The sequence below is a fragment of the Lepidochelys olivacea genome (genome assembly GCF_965140295.1).
Source record: "Lepidochelys olivacea isolate rLepOli2 genome assembly, chromosome: 6".
In the NCBI taxonomy this organism is placed as follows: domain Eukaryota; kingdom Metazoa; phylum Chordata; order Testudines; family Cheloniidae; genus Lepidochelys; species Lepidochelys olivacea.
The window spans coordinates 111632581-111657894 of NC_140416.1; the positions used below are offsets into that span (position 1 = coordinate 111632581).

The following is a 25314-nucleotide window of genomic DNA, read 5'->3' on the forward strand; positions in this document are numbered from 1 at the left end:
AACACAGCAGGAAAAACATTATAAACTTGGTCTGCTGTATAAGAAGGAAAACTCAGGGATTTAATGACTAAACAGTGGGTTAATTTCCCCATAACCCTTAAAAGATAAAAGCCTTTGAAACCTGGCCTGCCTATAGAACAAAAACAGGAAAATATGGGGGCAATTTCTCTGTTTTGCCTGCAATCAGCAAGGGTATTTGTAAAAGAAATATTTTAAGCAATAATCTGCCACCCCAAAAGGGGTAGAAACATGTTCTTTTTGTCTTTCAGAAAATCAGGAAAAGCTGCCAGCTGAAAAGCAACCCAATACCATGAATCTACTGTCACAATAGAAATTGTGTTCTGTCTTCTATGTTTTGTCTTGTGTTTTGTGTTATTGCTCGCACTGTTGTGTGTTTAAAAAAAAAATACTGAAGACCTGCAGGAACTTAAAAATAAATTAAGCTTTCTGTCCCAGCTACAGGACAGCCTGATACAAAAACAAGTACATGCCAATGTAGACTTGGTCCAAATTGGTCTGGGTAACCTAAAAGGCCAATGGAATCTTTAGTAATGGCTTAATACTACCACATGGCTTATCCATAAGAAAAAAAAAAATATTAGAAATAGGAAACTACACAGCCATAGCTATGGGATGCACTGAAATGCAGATACTTGCACTAGCTACTTTGGAACACAAAATGTTCTGGGTCATATTGGGAAATATTAAGGGTTTGATGCATTTGTTAAAAAAGAAAGATCATTGTTTGACACTTATCAATATGAATGGATGCAATATGTTTCCACTATTGTAAACCAGACTTGTTAATGGGAGAAATTGTTGTCAAAATTGCACACCAACAGTCCCTGGAGGCAAAGATATTGAAGGTTAACCCACTCCCCATATTACACATGGGATCCTTTTGGCTACCCTGGACCTTGAGCCAGTGAGCTGGGGAGGGAGGGAAGCTATTGGACACTAGAGGTTGTACCGAATGGACTCCTCAAAAGTGGGTGTGCCTCACCTTGCCTGTTGCCCCAGAACCTTGTAGTAAAGATACATCACTAGGATCATGTATGTGGCAAGAATTGGAATCACAAACTCAAATTGCCTCACAGTACTTTCTCTTGAATAGGCTACATAGAAAGTGACACTGACGATTATAAATCTTAGTGTCAAAAGGGGGATTATGTTGGATCATATTAAAGAAGTTCTGTATTAAAATCACAAATGAGTTTGATTCCCCAGAGTTTCAATTCCAGGGTATTACTAATTAAGAGGTCTCTTGGTTTTTGGTACTTTCTCTCCCTCTATGTGTGAAACTTGCAAGCTGCTAATTGTGTTAGTACATTCCAAGACAGAGTCTGTTCTCAAAGCAATTCACAGAGAGAGAGACTCAAAGCAATACTCTAACAACAGAAACAGCACCCAGAGACTCCCCGCCCTTTTGTTGTATTAACCATTGTGATTAAAATAGAGATAGAGGATGTATGTGGATGGATGCTTGGTGTGGATAATAACTGAATGATCAGGGAGCTGCCAGCCTAAGAATCCAGTGTCCATCGGCTGAAGAAGGCGTCAAGTGGAAATAACCAGAGGACCCCCCGGAGGGCAGACTGGAATCCACCCAACAGCCTCAAGAATGGGAGAACCAAAGAACAAGATAACATCTTGGAGCCATCAGGAATGTGCTATCTGCTGATTGATTCAGCAACAGCATGATGAAGCAATTCCCATAGACTGGCATAGGAAGAAATTCCTATAAAAATAGACTCTAAAAAGTGAGAACTTTGGGGTCTGATTCTGCAAACCAACTTCCAGGAGCATCAGATGAGCATCTGACAAGGCCCTGCTCCCTCCTCATGTCCAGGCCACCTGGCCAGTGACTTGGCATGAGCAACTCTAAGGCTGGTAACTATGATAACAACCTTGCAGAACCTGTGTGTGTGTGTGTGTGTTTGTATGAATGAATGTGAGAATAAATATGAGATTGAATGGAATGTTATAGCTATAACTAACTGCTTACTATGATTCTTTCTATATTTATAATAAATGTGGTATTTTGCCTTTTTCCCTTTAATAAGATCCTGCTGGTTTTTATTTTATTGGTACAACACTGCAAAGGCAGGCAAGTCTGGACTTGTTGAACCTGTAGGTCCACAAAAGTCTACAGCATCTCTGTTTGCTGCCAGAGAAGCCTCATTGTTTCCCGACACACATCCCTCTCCTTTTCCTGTTGGGACTCCCAGGCCTTTTTCTCCTGCCTGCTCTTTCCTTCTCCAGGCTGTCTGCAATATTCACCCTCCAGGCCCTTTGCACATGGTCTGATGCAGCACTGGCTTGCAGGATCTCATTGAACTCGTCATCCTCCTCTTTCTTCTCCTTATCTTGCTCACATATTCCGTGGATGTGGAGGGGAAACCCTTCAAGGCCACAACAACAGCAGCTACAGATAACACACACAATGTCAGTACAGTCACAACAGAAAGTGAAAGTTAAGATTCAGAACTCCCTTTCCTTGCTCCCCTGAAGTGTTAAACAAGACATGCTTATTGACAGTTGGTCTTCGGATTGCTTGTGCATGGCACCACTCACAGCACAAGCAATGGTGAGTACGGCCCACCGGGGTGAGGGGAATGGAGAGGAAATTGCTCAGGTGCATGAAACCATGAGTGCAGGGCAATGGCACTGACTACTGGCACCATTTTCCACACACAGTGGTGATTTTAGCAGATATCTCACTTCTGAGGGTAACAGAGGCAGAGAGACCACAGCTGCAACTGGCCTCCCAAAGCTGCCCAGGCCCGTATGCTGCTAGCCTGTTTACTGTGACGGAGCCTGCTGAAGTTATCGCCAACTGGCGTAGGAAAGTGTCCTACTGCAGAAGAAGAAATAAAGGCTGCCATCCTTAGAAACCTCTGGGAGAGGACTTCAGAGCATGTCCATGCAAATCTCTCAGGAAGATTCAAGGAACATGTACATAAACAAACTGTGCTGCATGGCCCCCACTGCCAAACTCTGTAGGGGAATGACAAACAGGTAACGTTACCTCTCATTGTTGCACCGCTACCTCTTCTAGTACAAGTAAATAAATTAAAAGTCGATTGTTGTGTCCTGCTAAGTTGGGGGTACCACCAGCACATCATTGTAATGGGAAAAGCAATTACACACATACCCAAGGTTCCTTCTCCTGTACCAGGCTTGCCTATGCTTAACTGGCACGACCGACTGAACTGTGGTGGAGTCTCACACAGGTCCCAGCTTGCAACACAGCTGGATCCTCTGGTTACGTATCCCTCATCCTGCTCTTCTTCCTTCTCCATCTCCTCCTTGCTGTTCATGCCAAGGGCTTGTGACTCGGGATCCTCGGAGGTATTGATGTTGGCCTGCGGGATGGTGGTTGGGCCTCCGCTAAGTATGGCATGCAGCTCCTTGTAAAAGTGGCATGTCTGCAACTTGGCACCAGATTGACTGTTGGCCTCCCTGGCCTTCTGATATGTCTGACACAGTTCCTACACTTTCATGCAACACTGCTTCTGGTCCATCATACTCTTCTCCTGCATCCCCTGTGCAATATGCTCGTACGTGTCAATGTTTCTACATCTGGTCCATAGCTGTACCTGTAACACCTCCTCTCCCCACAGGCCCAGGAGATCCAATATCATCTGTTTACTCCAGGCAGGAGAGAATGTCTGGAGCGTGTAGCTGGCCTGGTCACTGAGCAGTTGCACACAATGGAGAGCTGCTAGGTGTGCTTGCCAAGCTGGACAATCAGGAAAAGGCATTTCAAAAATTTGTGGGGCTTGAAAGGTGGGGCAAAGGGACCTTCCACTCTGCGTGACCCCTGGTCAGTGGCGTTCACAACTGTGACCAGAGTGGTCAGTGTCAGGCATTGTGGGACAGCTGCTAGCAGACTGTTAGGGTCGACACAAGTAACACAGTGTTTACACTTGCATTGTATTGGCCTCAGTACATTGACCACGGCTCAGTGCTGCTTGGGAAGAAGGTGTTACTGTGTCAATGGAAAAGGGTGCTTACAATCGGACGGGAGACAAATTTAAGTGTAGACACATGCGCAACTAGGTCAACACAGGTCAGCTTACATGGACCTAACTTTGTAGTTTAGACCAGGCATAAGTTTCTATAATTCCTGGAATAAATTGCAAGCAGCATTATTCTTAACATGAGTGTTGCACTTATTTGAACTTTGAGTTTATTTAAATAATATACCATATCTAGTATTGTTCTTCAGTGAAATTCTGTTGAAAGATTCAGAGATCTGGGAGTGGGGACAGGCAGAATGCAAAAAGAAAAGCAAATACAAACCAAAGAAGCATCCCTCGCAATGTATGAAAAACAAAAAGTGAATCAAAAGGCATAATGCAAGTTTTAATTCCACACACAGTTTATATATACTGTGCGTTGAAGACATTTAGGACAAGCTCTATTAAATGAAATAAAAATTGATTCCTCTTTTCATATAAAAGTTAGTAGAATCCAATATATACAAATTAGAATTTTATGGTGCATTTAAACTCTTATGCACTTTGCAAACATTAATCCTCAAAACCACTGTGAGGAAAATTAAATATTAGCATCCCAAAATTACAGGTGGGGAAAAGAGACAGAGAGGTGAAGTAATTAAATTAAGGCCAGAAAGAGAAAGACTGAGAGTGTGTCACAGGTAGAATGAGGGCTCATGATTTCTTGGCTCACGCTCCTGGGCTCACACCACTACATCCTGGCTTCACTAAAACTCAACAGAGACTTTGGAGAAAGTGAAAAGAAACGGGAAAAAAAAAGAAAGGACTTCAGAAGAACAAAAGGGGTTACCAATACCTTTAGGGAACAATAGTTTCACTGAAGCATGCATATGAATAAATTTTAGAAACCTGCCATTTTGGAATAGAATGAAATGGTTGCATTCAGCACACCTGCCCAATAATCCACTTGATAATGAAGATAAATGGGTTTATTCCACTCAGTAAATTAGAGGGAGTTGAGAATAAAGACTCAATCCTGCTATCCTTTGGGTTCTGGGTTCTAATCCTGGTTCTGCCACTGATTCACTGTGTCATTCAATTACTGGAGTTTTGCATGAGAATGGAAATATTCACCATGAGAATGGAAAGGTCGAACCCTAGCTCCAAGTTGTCTTGAACAATACAGATGTACCTCAGAAAGTTACTTTTTGTTTTGTTTTTCAAAGTCAATGAAAAAGTTCTAACTAATTTACAAGCAACAGAATGGACACATTCAAGATAGACTCCGGAAGTCCTGGGTGTATTCCAAACACTCTACACATACATGCAAAAAAACCAAGTTACAAAAACAGGTCAGTGCTATACAGATGCAATACCTAGTCTGTAAGAAGTCACATGAGAAAAAGGATGGCCTTTTCCATAGACAAGGCCAACTCTGTTCTCCCCTCCCCAATCCAACACACTCACTTGTAAGTTTATAAAACCTCTGGAAGTGGATGGTGAGACCAAGATAGTCCTGACTGTCTCATTAACTTGACTATTTAAATGGCTGCCAAGGGAAAATTTCAAGCAATTGTCAGCAAAAAAAATTTAATGCCTGTTATTATCAGGGCATCCCTCCCCGCTTTCAGATTTGGTATTGTACAGATAAGAACAATAGCTCTCTTTCTAACTTAGATTGAGTCACTGCCCTGATGCTCAGTGAGGAAAGCCCCATGTAAGATAAATAGTAGGAATGCCCTGTTTGTTTCAGAGGAGTTATGAGAAGTAAAAATACACACCAGTTGGTTAATGCATTATCAGTGCAAACTGATATGCCATCCGAGCCCTGGCCCCAGGCGTATCAGTGCAAAGTGGCCCTAAATGGGGAGCTGAGGATTCCTCCTATGGAGGATTTGGAGTCGGCCTGCCCAGGATCAGGGAAGCAGAAAAGGTGACTTACAGCCATCCCCAATCTTACTCTCCTCAGTCGTGCCAAGTGTAAACTCAGTGCAGCTGAGCATATGTGCCAGAAACCAGATTATCTACACTAATGTGATGGAACATATCATAGCTGCCTACAGACAGTTTCACTGGAATTCATTCTTTTTTTTTTCTTTTTTTTAAATCACCACCACCACAACCACCAGCAATCAGTGTCCTTTTGTCAGTTTCAGCACAGAAACTACTGACTGAATGGATGTGGAGAAACCTCTGGGGTGGCTTCTTTGGGCTCGGATGAGGCATGTTATCAGGGTAGCATAGGGCAGCTATGTACCATTACAGCCCCAGGATTCTACCACAAAGCAGAGATCGTCCATCAGCCACTCTTCATAATCCTGGCTCCACTGAAGTCAACAGCAAAACTCTGATTGACTTCAGAGGGGCCAGGATTTAACTCAGTCTTGGGGGAAAAAAATCTCTAATACTCAATAGGAAACATTACTGCATTTTTAGCACACCTAATCTCCATTCTAATGGAGCATCAGCTTCATCCCTAACTGCTCAAAGTCCCAGCTGAGCAAACATCCCGTTCACTCCCATGCAAATATACTGCTTACTAAAACAACAGGATGTGAAATATAACTAATTCAGTGGATTGAACAACTGACTCTACACCAATACAGTATTTATTAATGTTCATATTGCACTAACAGCTTAGAATGTTAAAGATACTTTTGGTTAAATAAAGCAACCAGCTAAGGTGCCTATCCAATTCCAGGGACAGTCAGGATTTTCAGCTGAAGATGCAAAAGCAAAAACTCAAGGGTGAAGGCAGAGGAGAGACAGGACATTTCTTATTTAAAATAAGATCACAGGCTTTGCAATTAGAGCAATCCTACAGTAATGAGGATAGGCAGGGGGAGGAGAGAAATTCAGTGGTTCCACCCTCTAAAATTCCCCCCATTCCCAGGGGACACAAACAAACAAAGGACAAGCTCCCTCACTCTCCACACACACAGCCCACCCCCCAAAATCTAGTAGGGCGTCCAAAATAGCACTTCCTCCACCATAAGGATGTACAGAGGTCGGGGTCAGCTGCATAAGCGCCACCTTCCAGAGCACCTGATATCTCAAGTGCAATGTGGCACATGCACGTGATTCTCCTCCCCATCACACACGCACGTCTTCTACCCCCAGCATGTATCCAGGGAGCCCCCAGGGCAGACCAGCGTTGGTTTTTCCCCCCAACATTTAACATGACAAAAATCACTTGCCTAGTCAGGATATATTTACCCTAATAACTGCACATTCTGCTATGAACATGAAAATGGCTCTCTAGCTAAGTCAGATACCTGTGCTTTAAACATGAGAGAACCAGGAAGCCGTAAATAAAGCTTATGTGAACCTTTCCTGCTGAAGGTCATCTGGGGTAACGCTCCTGCAGAAGGGCATCTGGGAAGGCAGTCCTGCCTCAGGGAGTTTTTGCACAGGAAGGTGCACAAAAAAACCCCACAAATCCTGCTTTGCTTAGTGTACGTTTTGGACACATGGCAAATTTCCCCCTCCTCCTCCCAGCACTCCCTGAGCTGATACTGTCATCTCACTGCAGCTGCTATAGGGGGTTTGCTGCTGCCACAGGGGTCAAACCAAGAGAGGCCACCCTGACGATCCTGCTTCTGCCAGCAAGTTAGGTGGGGGAGGGGAGAAGCAAGGTCTGGCAGAGATCAGCCAAGATGTTCCGGCTACTGTGACTCCGACTGGAATCAGCTGCCCCAGAGAGGATGCTGCTGATAAAATGACAGGATAGGGGTGGGGTAGATGGCCATGCTATTAGACCGGTGGGGTCTCTGCCAGTCTAGGATGCTGACTCTTCTGCAGTATACCCTAAGTCTCAAAATCCCACACTCAGGACCACCATGGGTCACCAGAGCACACAGTGGGGTCGGGGCGACGGATTGGCTGGAAGGCTTTGTTTTGTTTTTAAAAGTGGGCTTAGCACTGCTCCACATCCAGGGTTTCTTTCCTATCTCTGAAAGCTGCCAGTTTGGATTGAGGCAATTTAAATAGCCTGACTATGTCTATGAAAAAACAAATGTCAACTGGGTTCCAATGCAAAGACTGTGGATGGAGTCTGAGAGCTACTCACTTCTGTTCTCACCTACGACTTTGTAGCCCAGCAGAAGGGCTGCCAGTTTCTGTAGTGGAAACTCACAAAAGATCAGCTCTGCTATGGAAGCCTCGGCCTGTCCTTTTGTTTAGTGACATTATAAATCTGGATTATTCCTATAATTAAACTAAGATTTTAGTCCCTCCGCAAAAGTAAATATTGTACAAGCCAAGTTTTAATTTGCATGGTCACTATCAAACCTAAGGACAAGTGAATATATGTTCAACAGCAAATCTCCACTGTTCATTTCATCCTAAGGATAGTAAGAAGGATTGTTTTGATGGGGGGGGGGTATTTGTTTGTGGTTTTTTAAAGGGCTACCTTCTTGCAAAACTGTATTTTTCAAAATTAAGACATAATTGGCAAAGAAGAAGGCAGAGAAAAAAAACCTTTTCAGTCTCTCCTTTAAAAAACAAAAATTAAACCACTGAAATAATTTTTGGCAACAAAATGATATTTCAGTGAAACACTTTACTAAGTACCTAGCACACTTTATGAGTGCTCTATAAACAACAACAACATCCGAGAAACTCCGCAGTCTCACACTTTTCATCCTCCACCCCTTACTTTAGTACGTGAGCATCCGAGTTTAGCCACCTTTCCCTTTCTATGAAGAAATGGATGTCCTCCCCCAAAAGAATGACAGGCATTGAATCCTCTAACTACAGTAGCACTAATGGCTGGAACTATTATGAATCCAAAATAAATGTCTCCAATATTATAAGCAAGTTTCCCACTAACTTCAGATCAAGGGTTTTAAAACTCTCAGGTTAAGGTGTAAAATTTGATTAAAGTAGCATATCTTATAAATTCACCTCCCTTTCTTTTCCTTATTAAAATTACTCCCCAGAATGTGATTTCCATGAAGAAGTGAATCTAATATTGACAAGAGTCGTATGAAAAGGGAATTTTTGAAAGCCTGCACGGGACTCTTGCAGAAAGCCTAAAAAGGTAAAATCTATAGTAGTTTATCACACAAAATCAGCTGCTCTGCAGATCAAGGCTCAAATTCCATACTTCAGCTGGAATTCCTACGAAGAGGATGGGTAAACAAATTCCTGCATTTTTAATTCTTCGCACTTATTTTTAACAAGAAACAGACTAACTAGAAAGAGAGTTATTATTTTACAGTTTGCACTTAGTTCCTTGATGGGCATGCTTACTCTTGAAGGTAAAATTGGGAAATTATAACAAGCATTTGATAAAAAGGTTGGTTACAAAACAGCTGCCCCCCCAAAAAAATCTTCGCAGTACTGCAATTGTATGATTGTTTTAAAAGAACAGAGCCAGTATAATTCCCTTTTCCTCTTTACTGAAGTTTAATAAACATTTTTTCTGAGTTACCAATTTTAGGAAAATTGCTGGATAAACACTTGCGTTAACCCAGCAGAATGGCTCAGTGCCAAATGTAATGCCAAACTTCCCAGTTGCAAAATGAGCTGTTTTTACACACCAAAGTAACCACACAGCAGGCCTGTGGAGTCTGAAGACAGCTGACAGAGATGACTGTTGCTGTCCCCCCATTGCACCGACATCCATCCAAATACCAACATCTGCTGTGCTACAATTTACTTTTTACACAACATTTAGCAAAACAGTGCCTCTGACTGCAACATCATTAAGGAAGTAACAACAAATAAATCGCGAAGTCCCATCAGACAATTGTAAAATTAAAGCGTAGTTTGTCTTGCATACGCTGAGCTTTAGTTCAGATCTATTTGGACTTCAGAAATAAGCACTGGAATCTGTTTCCTTTTATTAAACACCCAAGCCAAAATTCCATAAACGGTGACAAGTGTAATCCATCATTACAGTGAAAATTACAGTTTTGAGGATATTGACTTGACTCAATAGACCAAAAAGCAGATGTCTGAGAGGCATCCTGGCCTGCCCAGTACAATCTCTGCAATCCAAACTGCTGAAAGGATTACGTTATGCCTTGAAGCAAGAGAAGTGTGCTTTCGTTTCAGGGCCCACTCCTTTTTAGGTGACCTGAGTGCATATTTGGGTTTGTGAAGCAAGGAATTAGCATTCCTAAAAACTGAAGTAGTCCTTGGTGTAAATGCAGCATAAAGTGCAGGGCAAACGCAATCCAATCTGATCACACAAGACCAAGGTGGTATGGTGGGTTGATACACCAATCCTTTTAATTTTGTAGACCTGGGTTCAAATCTGGATTTAAGTTTCTAAGGCCATGTCTATACGAACAGCACTGCAGTGTACCGGCTGCACCGCTGCAGAGTGTCCGATGAAGATGCTCTATGCTGACGGCAAAGAGTTCTCCCATCAGCATACAAAACCAGCCTCCATGAGCAGCATAAGCTATGTCGGTGGGAGAAGCTCTCCAGCCGACACAACACTGTACACACAATTGCTTATGTCGGTGTAACTTATGTTACTCAGGGGAGTGGAACATTCCCACCCCTGCGTGACATAAGTTTTACAGACTTAGGCTATGTCTACACTATAGCCTAAGTGAAAGCAAGGTTTGGGGGTTTCAGTTTATTTCCCACAGACATCTGTTCACAACACAGAACACAATCTGACAACGGGCAGTCGCTGGTTAGCTGTCTTTCAGGATTGTGCTGCCAGGGCTACTGCAAGTCAGATTGGTAGAGCACTAAAAGCCACAGCAGGGTGGGGAGCTTAGAATGTCTGCCCTTTGCTTGGCTATTGCTGATAGTGTTTGTCCCTCCTTTTCATAAGCACAAAAAAAAAAGGGGGGGGAAGGCAACAAGTTCTGTCAGTGAAATCCTCATTAGCATAAATTGTGACTTTTTAAACATAAAAAAAGGCACCCAATTGCTTCCCAAAGAAGTGTTTGAAATTTTTCATTCAAAACGTTTTTTCAATGAAATATTTTAATGAAAAATGGAAATTTTCACAGGAAACTCACTTTTGATTTCTTTTGGGTTTTATAAAAAAAAATTACATTGAATGTGTTTGTTTTCAGCAGCAACAATATCTGGGTTTTTTCAGTTTTTGATAAAATCCTTAAAGCTTTTAAAGAAAAGTTGTTTTTCCATCAAAACATTTTCTCAGGAAGAAAAAACATTTCCCTACCCAGCTCTAGGCAAAGTGTATTTGCCCACTTCACTAATCGGCTATACCAAACACTCAGCTGACGAGTGCAGCAAACTTGACAAAAAGAACCAAGTCTCCATCACAAAGCACCCTATGTCATCCTATAGAAGCCATACAGCTCTCTCACTGAATCATGTGGTTAGAACAGACCACAAGAGTCATCTAGTCTAACCCCCTGCCAAGATGCAGGGTTTATGTCATGTCTAAACCAGTGGTCCCCAAACTGTGGGGCACACCCAGAGGAACATTTAGGGAGGCACAGTGCGGGGCTCAGGCCAGCCCCGACGGGGAGGGAGTGCCATCCAGCCTCACTTCCACTCCATCCCCTGCCCAGTTCTGCCCCTATTCCCTCTCCACCCCAGCCCAGCTCCAGCCCCACTCCGCCTCCTGCTCCGCCCCCAGACCACTTCTGCCCTTATTCCCTCTCCACCCCAGCCCAGCTCCAGCCCCACTCCGCCTCCTGCTCCGCCCCCAGACCACTTATCATAGAATCATAGAATATCGGGGTTGGAAGGGACCTCAGGAGGTCATCTAGTCCAACCCCCTGCTCAAAGCAGGACCCATCCCCAATTAAATCATCCCAGCCAGGGCTTTGTCAAGCCTGACCTTAAAAACTTCTAAGGAAGGAGATTCTACCACCTCCCTAGGCAATGCATTCCAGTGTTTCACCACTCTCCTAGTGAAAAAGTTTTTCCTAATATCCAACCTAAACCTCCCCCACTGCAACTTGAGACCATTACTCCTTGTCCTGTCCTCTTCTACCACTGAGAATAGTCTAGAACCATCCTCTTTGGAACCACCTCTCAGGTAGTTGAAAGCAACTATCAAATCCCCCCTCATTCTTCTCTTCTGCAGACTAAACAATCCCAGTTCCCTCAGCCTCTCCTCATAAGTCATGTGTTCCAGACCCCTAATCATTTTTGTTGCCCTTCACTGGACTCTCTCCAATTTATCCACATCCTTCTTGAAGTGTGGGGCCCAAAACTGGACACAGTACTCCAGATGAGGCCTCACCAATGTCGAATAGAGGGGGATGATCACGTCCCTCGATCTGCTCGCTATGCCCCTACTTATACATCCCAAAATGCCATTGGCCTTCTTGGCAACAAGGGCACACTGCTGACTCATATCCAGCTTCTCGTCCACTGTCACCCCTAGGTCCTTTTCCGCAGAACTGCTGCCTAGCCATTCGGTCCCTAGTCTGTAGCTGTGCATTGGGTTCTTCCGTCCTAAGTGCAGGACCCTGCACTTATCCTTATTGAACCTCATCAGATTTCTTTTGGCCCAATCCTCCAATTTGTCTAGGTCCCTCTGTATCCTATCCCTGCCCTCCAATGTATCTACCACTCCTCCCAGTTTAGTATCATCTGCAAATTTGCTGAGAGTGCAATCCACACCATCCTCCAGATCATTTATGAAGATATTGAACAAAACCGGACCCAGGACCGACCCCTGGGGCACTCCACTTGACACCGGCTACCAACTAGACATGGAGCCATTGATCACTACCCGTTGAGCCCGACAATCTAGCCAACTTTCTACCCACCTTATAGTGCCTTCATCCAGCCCATACTTCTTTAACTTGCTGACAAGAATACTATGGGAGACCGTGTCAAAAGCTTTGCTAAAGTCAAGAAACAATACATCCACTGCTTTCCCTTCATCCACAGAACCAGTAATCTCATCATAGAAGGCGATTAGATTAGTCAGGCATGACCTTCCCTTGATGAATCCATGCTGACTGTTCCTGATCACTTTCCTCTCCTCTAAGTGCTTCAGGATTGATTCTTTGAGGACCTGCTCCATGATTTTTCCGGGAACTGAGGTGAGGCTGACTGGCCTGTAGTTCCCAGGATCCTCCTTCTTCCCTTTTTTAAAGATTGGCACTACATTAGCCTTTTTCCAGTCATCCGGGACTTTCCCCGTTCTCCACGAGTTTTCAAAGATAATGGCCAATGGCTCTTCAATCACAGCCGCCAATTCCTTTAGCACTCTCGGATGCAACTCGTCCGGCCCCATGGACTTGTGCACGTCCAGCTTTTCTAAATAGTCCCTAACCACCTCTTTCTCCACAGAGGGCTGGCCATCTATTCCCCATGTTGTGATGCCCAGCGCAGCAGTCTGGGAGCTGACCTTCTTAGTGAAGACAGAGGCAAAAAAAGCATTGAGTACATTAGCTTTTTCCACATCCTCTGTCACTAGGTTGCCTCCCTCATTCATTAAGGGGCCCACACTTTCCTTGGCTTTCTTCTTGTTGCTAACATACCTGAAGAAACCCTTCTTGTTACTCTTGACATCTCTCGCTAGCTGCAGCTCCAGGTGTGATTTGGCCTTCCTGATTTCATTCCTACATGCCCAAGCAATATTTTTATACTCTTCCCTGGTCATATGTCCAACCTTCCACTTCTTGTAAGCTTCTTTTTTATGTTTAAGATCCGCTAGGATTTCACCGTTAAGCCAGGCTGGTCGCCTGCCATATTTACTATTCTTTCGACACATCGGGATGGTTTGTCCCTGTAACCTCAACAGGGATTCCTTGAAATACAGCCAGCTCTCCTGGACTCTTTTCCCCTTCATGTTAGTCCCCCAGGGGATCCTACCCATCCGTTCCCTGAGGGAGTCGAAGTCTGCTTTCCTGAAGTCCAGGGTCCGTATCCTGCTGCTTACCTTTCTTCCCTGTGTCAGGATCCTGAACTCAACCAACTCATGGTCACTGCCTCCCAGAATCCCATCCACTTTTGCTTCCCCTACTAATTCTTCCCGGTTTGTGAGCAGCAGGTCAAGAAAAGCTCCCTCCCTAGTTGGCTCCTCTAGCACTTGCACCAGGAAATTGTCCCCTACGCTTTCCAAAAACTTCCTGGATTGTCTATGCACCGCTGTATTGCTCTCCCAGCAGATATCAGGAAAATTAAAGTCACGCATGAGAACCAGGGCGTGCGATCTAGTAGCTTCCGCGAGCTGCTGGAAGAAAGCCTCATCCACCTCATCCCCCTGGTCCGGTGGTCTATAGCAGACTCCCACCACTACATCACTCTTGTTGCTCACACTTCTAAACTTAATCCAGAGACACTCAGGTTTTTCTGCAGTTTCGTACCGGAGCTCTGAGCAGTCATACTGCTCCCTTACATACAGTGCTACTCCCCCACCTTTTCTGCCCTGCCTGTCCTTCCTGAACAGTTTATAACCATCCATGACAGTACTCCAGTCATGTGAGTTATCCCACCAAGTCTCTGTTATTCCAATCACGTCATAATTCCTTGACATCACCAGGACCTCCAGTTCTCCCTGCTTGTTTCCAAGGCTTTATGCATTCGTATATAAGCACTTGAGATAACCTGCTGATCACCCCTCATTCTCAGTATGAGGCAGGAGCCCTCCCCTCACAGACATTCCTGCCTGTGCTTCCTCCCGGTATCCCGCTTTCCCACTTACCTCAGGGCTTTGGTCTCCTTCCCCCGGTGAACCTAGTTTAAAGCCTTCCTCAATAGGTTAGCCAGCCTGCTCGCAAAGATGCTCTTCCCTCTCTTCGTAAGGTGGAGCCCGTCTCTGCCTAGCACTCCTCCTTCATGGAAGACCATCCCATGGTCAAAGAATCCAAAGCCTTCTCTCCGACACCACCTGCGTAGCCATTCGTTGACTTCCACAATTCGACGGTCCCTACCCAGGCCTTTTCCTTCCACGGGGAGGATGGACGAGAACACCACTTGCGCCTCAAACTCCTTTATCCTTCTTCCCAGAGCCACGTAGTCCGCAGTGATCCGCTCAAGGTCATTCTTGGCAGTATCATTGGTGCCCACGTGGAGAAGCAGGAAGGGGTAGCGATCCGAGGGCTTGATGAGTCTCGGCAGTCTCTCCGTCACATCACGAATCTTAGCCCCCGGCAAGCAGCAGACTTCTCGGTTTTCCCGGTCAGGGCGGCAGATAGATGCCCTTATTACCTCTCCACCCCAGCCCAGCTCCAGCCCCAGCCCCACTCCGACCCCTGCTCCGCCCCCAGACCACTTCTGCCCTTATTACCTCTCCACCCCAGCCCAGCTCCAGCCCCAGCCCCACTCCGACCCCTGCTCCGCCCCCAGACCACTTCTGCCCTTATTACCTCTCCTCCTCAGCCCAGCTCTGGCCTCAGCCACAGCTTCTCTCTGCCCCCTGCGCTACCCCAGCCCAGCCCGAGACTCAGCCCTAACTCTACTCTGCCCGCAGCCCAACTCTGCCTTCATTCCTTCTCTGTCCCCAGCCTCACTCCGACCCCTGCTCTGCCCCCAGCCCAGTTCTGCCCTTATTCCCTCTCTGCCCCCAGCCCAGCTCCAGCCCCAACTCCACTCCAACCCCAGCCCACCACTGGGGGCGAGAGGGACGTGACAGGGAAAGTTTGGGCCCCACTGGTCTAAACCATCCAAGACAGACTCAAAACCCTATTAACTGCATTGTGAAGAGAAAACATCTTTTAGCAGATACCGCTAAAACTTCAAACTTTTCACTAAGGCTTTATCAACACTGGCAACTGAATGACAAAACCTTTGTCTTTCAGAGGTGTTAACCCCCCCCCCCGAAAGACAAAAGTTTCGTCGACAAAAAGCGCTGGTGTGAACAGTGTTTTGTTAGCAGGAGCGCTCTCCTGCCAATAAAGTTAACACCTCTCGTTGAGAGTCGTGTCACTAAAAGCTGCGTAGTGTAGACATAGCCTAAGTAAGGGTATGTCTATACAGCTGACATTAAATCACTGCCACGGCAGCGCTTCAACGTGGCTGTGTAGTCGCAGCTCCAGTGCTGGGAGAAAACCACCTCTGCAAGGGGAATAGCTACCAGTGCTGTCTACAATGCCACTTTACAGCGCTGAAACTTGCATCACTCAGAGGGGTGTTTTTTCACACCCCTGAGCAAAGAAAGTTTCAGCGCTGTAAGTGGCAGCATAGACAAGGCCTTACTGTGGCTACTAATAACCTCTTCACCCACAAACCAGATACAACAGTTGGAATCCAGTGTTTGTTACTGACATTAGTACAAAGTGTGCCAGTCCTGAGGATACAAGAAATTCAGTCTAAGCACAAATCTTGCCCAGAATTTCTTCAGGGAAGAGATTTAAAAAATATTAAATATTAAATACAGAATTTCACAACAGGAGTTAAAGTCCATAGGAGACTTATCTGAAGATTCGTTCTCTTGAGAATTTTAGGCTGAATCCCAGAGCTCAGAACTGAAACCCCGTATGTGTCCATTGATCCCCTGTTCCTGTTAGCTTTTGTCAAACAGATGCATGCCTCGTGCATATGCAAGTCATTTTATTTCCCAATCATTCGGCCACTTCAAGTGTTTTGACCATATTCTGACCCGTCAACAAGTATTCTAATTGAGGAAGAAGGGTTTCTTCACAGCAATTTTATTACAGGGTATAAATGTTTTCTACCACCACCACTCACTTCTGAAAACAAACGAATACCTTAAACCCAGCAGCAACAGAAGAGAGGATGAAAGGAGAGAGAAAGGCTAGATTACACAGAAGTTATTTTTGTCTACTTGAAGTGATGGGCACAGACAACTAAATATAGGATTTCCCAAAGCAGGTGAAAAAGGAAGATGACATGAGCCACATGTTTAAAGGATTCAGAGTAACAGCCGGGTTAGTCTGTATTCGCAAAAAGAAAAGGAGTACTTGTGGCACCTTAGAGACTAACCAATTTATTTGAGCATAAGCTTTTGTGAGCTACAGCTCACTTCATCACATCACTACATCACTGCATCCGATGAAGTGAGCTGTAGCTCACGAAAGCTTATGCTCAAATAAATGTGTTAATCTCTAAGGTGCCACAAGTCCTCCTTTTCCTTTTATGTTTAAAGGAGATGCCAATACATGAGCTGCTCCACACTCCAAAAAAGCCACACCCCTCAATTTGCACATGCAAGATGCAATTTTACTCTCCATTTCTTTATAACCTCCTTTGGATAAATGGCAATAGAAGCCTTAGGCAGATAGATTTCCTGTCTCTTACCTGTATGTGTATAAGTACATACATATACACACCCAAACACAGAGTCACTGTAAAGGATCCGTGTTAAGCTTAGCAGAGTGTGAACCTTTTCCAGTGGCATTAGATAGAAATTCCTTAGAAAAATATGTTTGCACACACATTTGGGTATAAGCTACTACCTGAATTCAAACATTAGGGAATGTTGCTGTCGTCGTCACTGGTAACAACAAGGATGTCGTTTTTATATAAATCTGACTACTTATACCAAAGACAATTTCTGTTTTATAGTTTGCTCAGATTACAGTCTATGCCACTTGAAAAGCTTGTGCGTATAACAACTGAATTATTCTGAACTCCACGTTTGGAGATATAACACTAGAGTTTGTAACTTTTTCTTTAAATCTACTTTTAGTGTTTAAATTAGTTTGTGAAACATGCTGCATTGATAGTACCAGAGTCTGAAGCCTTCTATTTAATCACTGTGACTATGCCTGCAGGGCAAACATGAAAGCTAGCTCATGTACAGATACTTGGGTTCCCAGACTTTGTAGTCAGTGGTCCAAACATCATTTAATAAGGAAGTTAATTGCAAGGTTTTATTTGCAATACATTCAGACAGTGAGAGACAGAAAGACATACAGGGGGAATACATACTGCAGTGATCAGCTCTGGGCTTACGCAGGTGCCCCATTCACATCAGCATTCTAACCTACTACTAGCTTGAGAAGCAAAAGAACGGTCAGGAGGATGCTACATAGAAACATTCTATCCATCTAGCCTGGGTGCTTATATGGCCCCTATTACCATAATATCCAAGTGCCTCACAATCTCTAAGGTATTTATCCTCACAACCCTCCTGGGCAGCAAAGCAGTATTATTCTCCCCATTTTGCAGACAGAGAACTGAGGCACACAAAGACAAGGTAACACAGGAGGAAGTCTGTGGCAGAGCAGGGAATTGAACTTAGGTCTCCCAAGTCCCAGGATAGTGCCCTAATCATGAGACCATCCGTTCACCACTTTGTTTCACTCTCTTCTCCTATCAACCAACTAATGGAGACTACCTATTCCCTTTCGGCAATAGGAGTTGGGGAACGTCTGCACACTTCGTGGGTCCCTTTCCTACTCCAGGCAAGTTGAAAGGGGTGCAGCACACGTGCCACCTGCACTGTAGACGTGCGCACCCGTCTTTCATGGAACGGCTACCGCCACTTTAATGTGGGAGGAGCTTCTCTTATAGTCAAGGTTCTGCCCGCTTTCAGGAAGTCTGTCTCTCCCAACTAGGTAAAGAAACTGGTGTCCCTGATCTTCAGCATTAGCCTGCCTCTGGGTGAGGGGAATCACACACGAAGCATCTGAAATAAAGGAAATTCCACAGGAGGCAGGAAATTCCACGTTTTTAAAAACGATCAGTGAAACACATTACAGAGGCAGGCACATGAAGCATGCATCCTCCAACCACCTTACCTCTCTTTTCCAGGTATTTTGTTTTAAAAATAAATAAATAAATAAATAAATATAGAAACGCCACACCAATCCAGCTTACATACTGATGAAGCTCCATACACAGATCCTGGCTTCAGATTTCAGGGTAGTGATGAAAGTCTCAGACCCAACACCAGGTTTCTCCATAAGCAGTGGACAGCACAAGATAGCCCCTCTCCCTCACCACGTCTCAACCCCGTCCTTGTGTGGTCACCTTTCAGAAAAAGAGCATGGATCAACCTCTAATGTCCATCCTGTCCTCAGCTATTTCACTGAGAGCCACCAAGAGCACAAGGTGTGATAGGGAGAGCTACAGCAGCTGGTAACATTACAGTGAAGCTTCAGAACTGCCATCCAATGGCAGCAACTTTTAGTCACTATTATCCTGGAACAGTTTCAAAATTAGCGACCTAGACATAACAAGGGTCCATTATCCTGTTACTAACTACCTAAGCTAGCCTGTCTCCCCACTGGAGGTGGGTCCTCTACAATCACCACCGTCAGGGAAAGGGAGAGGTGTCTGTCATTCCAATACCACTGGGTCTTGTTGACAAGTGTTAGCACTTTCCACTCTGCCCAAGCACTGGGAAGGACAGAAATGCTTGGATCAGTTCTGTCTCAGGCACAGGGCATGACATGTCAACCAGTGAGCCAAGCACAGCAGCAGATCAAGTGAGCTGTAGCTCACGAAAGCTCATGCTCAAATAAATTGGTTAGTCTCTAAGGTGCCACAAGTCCTCCTTTTCTTTTTGCGAATACAGACTAACACGGCTGTTACTCTGAAACCTGCCTCTACTTTGTCATTTTGGCCTCCAGTTTATCCACAGAGACTGGAGGGACAGGTTCACTGACCAAAGGCCAACTCTTCTGCACTAGAACAGGTAATCTAGTGACCCTAACCTTTAAACCTCACTGATACAGCATGAATTGAGACCATGTCTTGGATACAGCATTGATGCAGTGGACAGCAGCAGCCACAGGCAAGCTGTTGTGGCTCCTTGATCTTCAGCCACCCAGTTATGATGGATGTTAGAGTAGGCCCCCTGCTGCCGTAACTCAGCCGCTGGCACAAGGTAGCAGACTGCGTACATGCAGATCACGCAGAGTAAAGCTCAGTCCACCACACTGCCTCCCGACCACACCTCACCCCTGCAACTCCCTCTCCCTCCCCTTACGCCAAGAGATCACGAAAGCAGCTGGCATCAGAAACAGCTGTTTTCTGACAGCAGATAGCCAGTAGGGAATTTCTGTGTAGGGGAACTATCTCTGGCCATTTTAAGACCACTTTTCATCCTTACTGGACTAGAGAATTGGCCCCACGTATTTAAAAGCAGGAGGAAACTGTCTGTCCCAGTGACTGGACCGTTACACTAAATCAAAAAGAGTAATAATGTCTCTATACTTGGTTACCCCCTGAACTACTTCTCTTAAACAGCCTTATTTTCAATTTATCTGAACACAACATACAGAATACTAGCAATGGAGAAAACCTGCTGACAACAGGGGGAATGACTTTTTTTTCTCCTTGGATAGGACAGCGATCAGCATGGTTTCCGTCACAATTAATATTGGGCAGGATGAGTGCTCATCCAAATAGCTTTGGTCTGGAAATCAAGCCGCCCTTCTCACACACAGATCAGACTCAGCCCTGCATGAGATTCCAAGCATTGGAGAGACTCCCCAAACACTTTAGCACTTGTACTTCCAGCCACAGCCAAGAAGTCAAGAGAAAATCAAAGGCGGGAGGGGGGGGCGGGGAGAACAACACAATTAACCATACTTTTTCAAACTCTTGGAAAATATTCAGGTCAAATTTAGGGAGACGGGGCTGGTTGGTTTATCGAAGTCTGTTTGGCCACCCTCATTTTATTCCTCTTAGCTCCAGTCTTTGGTTGGAAGGTATAAAAGCCAGCAGAATGATGAACACTCAATAAATATCCTGTATGTATAATGGTTAAACAAGTAGAAATGAAAATTCTGAGTTCTCCCATGCTTTTATTTCACCACATGAATCATAAGAGAAATTGTCCGGCATAGTACATCGTCAGAGATATGTACAGACACTGAAGTGTGAATGTATGTTTACAACCACACATCCTGTTGTGTCATTCCATTTCTAAAATGGTACAGCGAAAGAGAAGTCTCCAGCACCATCTGGTCTTGTCATTATCACACCCAGTCTAGTCAGTCACTAAACAGATCTGTCTGAAACAAAGCTAGACAGTCCAGCTCCAGTCTACTAGCCTTCATCTGCTGACAATGACATAAGCATTACTCCAACTTCAGGCCTGAACATGTTACCCCTAGCACAGGTAGGAGAGGAAGCGTCAAGAACACTGACTGCTGCATGAACTTACCACCAATCAACTAGCCAGCCCAATGACATTGTCTAAAAAAAAAAACAAACAACTATTTAGAAAAGATATAATAAATCTGATTTTTCTATTCTAAATAAAGCCTTCTAGATTCTAATACTTTTGGGGAGAGAGCGGTAATTTTCCCTTTGTATTTTACTCGCTTTTGATTTCCATGAATACCCAAGAGGCTTCAGGACCATGTAGGACACAAAAAAACAGTAGCTTTGGACATATCAGTCTCTTTAGGCCCAGAGGTACTGTTTCAGCTGATAAACTAGTTAAAGTTGCCATATGTTTGAGAGAAGCCACTATTTCAGAGAGAAGGCCTCCTCCTCGACTAAACTGAGTCTCTGACATACACACACACACACTGCTAAACTCTTTTCCAAAATTACAATTGGGATACAAGAGAAAAAAAAAAATCAGTAATCTGCAAGATATGCCTAAACTGCAAGAGGTGTTGTTGTAATAATGACTTATACGTGGCTGGCTAATGATTATTACCTACCAGTCACATGGCAAATGTTTCATCTTTGCCCATTTTATAACCAGGATTTTATATTCTCTCTGTTGACCAAACAGCCATGGCCATTTTAGACCTTTTGCTTCTTTTGAAGTTAGGGGTAGTGTGTGTATCGGAGAGGCTGGAATATCTCCAATCGTCAGGAACAAGAAAAGAAAAAAGAAGTGTTAGTAGCAATTGCCAAAGGATGAAAACCAACAATATGACAGGCCCCTAACGCAGCAGAAACAGGATTTTCTAAACTGAAAAAGTACTTAACAGGTCTGCACCAGGAGAATATTCAAAATCAGACCTGCTTGCTCCAATGACAAGAATAAGTTTTTCCTGCTTTCTCTCCTCTAAATGCGCAAAGCCCAGAATGGCTACAGAGAAGACAAGCTGGATCCCATTCCATCCATGCTTCATTGACAGAAATGTTTACTATGGTCCAAATGGAAGGCCAATAATTCTTTTATTAACCCTGCCAGGCTTTCAGAGATCAAACTGAGTTTGCAAGACTGATGGTGAGGCAAAAAGACAACCTCTTTCTACCTGTAAACTGAAAAACGCTGATCTGGAAATGATTGACACAGAAAAGCATGGAACCCACAGAACCTTTTAAAACACACAATCTGGACTGGAACCTTACTTCATGTTGCACAGTCAAAGCTTTGTTTAGGAGACATATTTTCCTGCCTCAAACAATTCTGTCACCAGGACAGTCTAGCTTGGACTCAAATGCTGCTCCCAGTTACTCTGTGAAGCCCAGATGAAATCAGTTGGATTGCACCGGTTGTAACCAAGAGCAAAAGATGGCCCTCCATCCTTCAGGAACGCCCACCACCTCAATATGCATTTACCTGGATCCTTCCAGCCCTGTGACTTCCACAAACAATGCACACTCTTCCTCAGCCTGCTGGAACACGTTATTCTGCCTGTCCTAAATATAAAACTCCCAACAACATGAAGAACAACATGAGGAACCAACATCATAATTAAGAGGAAGATGGTGTCGCTAAGGAATACCAAACATCTCCTCACAACAACTTAGGCTTTACTCAGGAGTTGAACTTCAGGGAAACAAAACAGTTTTTAGGGTCCCAGAAATAAAGCATAAAAAGACAGAAAGAAAGAAAAATATCTTAATTAAAAGCCATTCGTCCAGAGACATTCAACATAGCTGCTCAGATTTAGTTTGCCAACTTAGAGCGTGCCTATACTGCAATAAAAGTCCCCCCTCACAGACGTTGCTGGCCAGGGTCAGCTGACTCAGGCTCACGGGGCTTGGGCGCAGGGCTAAAAACTGCAGTGTAGACATTCAGGCTCGGGCTGGAGCCCGGGCTCTGAGACCCACCCTCCTCCTGGAATTTCAGAGCCCAAATGTCTACACGTCCATTTTCAGCTCTGCAGCTCAAGCCCCATGAGCTTGAGTCACTTGACCTGGGCTCTGACACACAGCAGACCTGAAAACAATGATAGAATTCCGGGGAACAAATCTGCAGGACAAGATCAACGGTGCATTTATATTCAGCCAGCAATATACCGTGAATGGATAGTTTCGTTTTTGAAATGAATGTTTGCATTGTCCTCTAAAAAATGCCACTCTCACCTTATGTTTTTAATATTGGAAATTTATAATTGTGGAAGGAAGTGCTCCAGGAGCCAAAATTTACAAATTCTTACCATAACTTTGGAACGGTAAACTTTTCTAGTGTCACAAAGGCCTAGTCTCCAAGGGCTTTTTTCAGAACACACACACACATTTGGTGTCTATTAGTGTGAAGAATACACATATGAAACGCCAGTGGATGCACAACCATATACCACATACTGCAGATTTCATTTCTTTTATACTTACCTTTGCCTTTTCTTGCTGCAAGGGATATCTAATGACAGTTGGGAGTCGGACCTGTTTTCTGCCTCTCTTTGCTTTTTTTCTCCCCCAAACCCACACTTTAATACACTCTGATTTTAATTACAAATTAAAATAGGTGACAAAACCCCAGTTCTTATGAGCAATGTCTGACAGCATACACGCAGGATTAAAGGATTCTGACAAGGGAATAACGGTCAGTTGCCACCTTTCATGGAATTATTTTAACCAGAGTAGAAATCCTTAACAGTAACCTTTTAATATGTAAAAGGCACCTTCTAACAATCTAAACAAAAGACCCAAAGCCATAAAACTCTCAATGTTGTTGCATTATAAAGACAAATCAAACATTTTGAGAGTCAGCACTTTTTTCTCCCATTATCTTAAGTTATAAAAAAAATCTTCCAACACATATTTCAAAAAGAAAAACAATAGAAAATCTAACTTGATCTAAATGTATATAGTTATCTTTCAGTTTTCACAACCTCTCCTAGCACTTGTGTGTATGGAGTAATATTGATTAGCTAAAACAAAGCCAAATGGTACATTTAAAAAACAAACAAAACAAAAAACTGACTTTGAAATATTGTTATGAGAACAGGGGCAAGCTATGTAAACCCTTCAGTTCTGTGGATTCTTTGTATTCACGATTATTGTCACAAACCGAAAGGCTCATATTCCCTACTAAGCAAACATTTACAATTAAATCCATTCTGCACAACACATTTGCATTTTGAGATAGAATAGTCAGTTGTTCAGCTGCTGTGATTTAGATGGATTGGTTCATTATTGCTGCAGTTCGTTTTCAGCTACACTGTATAACAAAGGGGTGCCAATGTAGTCTGGAATGGCTTTAAACTCTAAGTATTCTTCCGTGATGATGTAATTTAAGTATTTCCCCCCATCTCTCTCTCTCTCTCATTAAAAAAAAAAAAAAAATCAAGGTATCAGGACTTCACAGGCTAAACTTCACTGAAAACGATGAAAACAATTGTGCTCAGAAGGGTAGGTTCATGAAAGTCAGTGGGAAGGTTATTACTGGGGAATAACTGACAACTTCCCAAATATGAAAACTGTATTAGTTTCCTACTTCTCACTTGGAGGAAGTTATTAATTATATTATGGGGGGGGGGGAATAACACACCCATATCATGCAGGCAATTTAAACTATATCAAGAGAGCACAGAGAACAAGGAAACAACAATTTCTAGTTTAAAAAATTAGAACCACCTCATGGGATAAACCACGAAAATCTCACTGCAAAGAGTTTTTCAGGTTAAGAAACAAACCATTATCCCACTCCCTTAACCCCTGACAGGTGAGGGACAATGCCAACGAACTGAAATAAGTTAGTTCTCCAATTGAGGCCCCCTTTTAAAAAATACAACTTTCTCTAAGGTAGTCCCAATCTCAAATCTAAGCATGTTTCATCAATGACAGTGAAAAGTCATAATGCGGGTGCAGTCCACCAATATAAACATGGTCCTCACCAACATATAATGGCAAAGCACAACAGCAAAACCAAGAAAATGCTATACATCGCTTGCTATTACAACTCACTGAGGGCTTATCTACTTGGGAGCACACAGGAAAATTAATCCAAATTATCTAAAGGTGTGAATTTAAAGTGGATTAGTTAAACTGGATTAAACCTAGGTGGATGTTATTCTTCAAAATTCAAGTGCCCTTAATTCACTTCCGAATTAGGCCTTAATTTGGTTTATCTTAATTCCCTTCCAAATTGAATTGAACTAAACCAAATTAAGGCCACTTTAATTCAGAATAAGTGGGTCCATGGTGAGATTTAACATTGTTTAGTTAATCCACTTTAAAAAATAATTTGGATTAAATTTTCCTGAGTAGACAAGTATAGCATACCCTCTCTCATGTCCAGAAAATAAAACTCTAACTCTAAAATTACTTCCCCTCCCCAGAGCAAGCAACACTGTCACATGCTAATTAGTACCATTAGGCTCAGGCCTTGCGCCCAAAACTT

General features: G+C 43.7%; 1 protein-coding gene across 3 annotated transcripts in view; it reads right to left on the reverse strand.

Annotated features, from left to right (window-relative positions):
• Positions 1–25314, reverse strand: part of AKT1 (AKT serine/threonine kinase 1) — a 119962-nt gene that overhangs the window by 74751 nt on the left and 19897 nt on the right. The gene's annotated exons all lie outside the window — the stretch shown is intronic.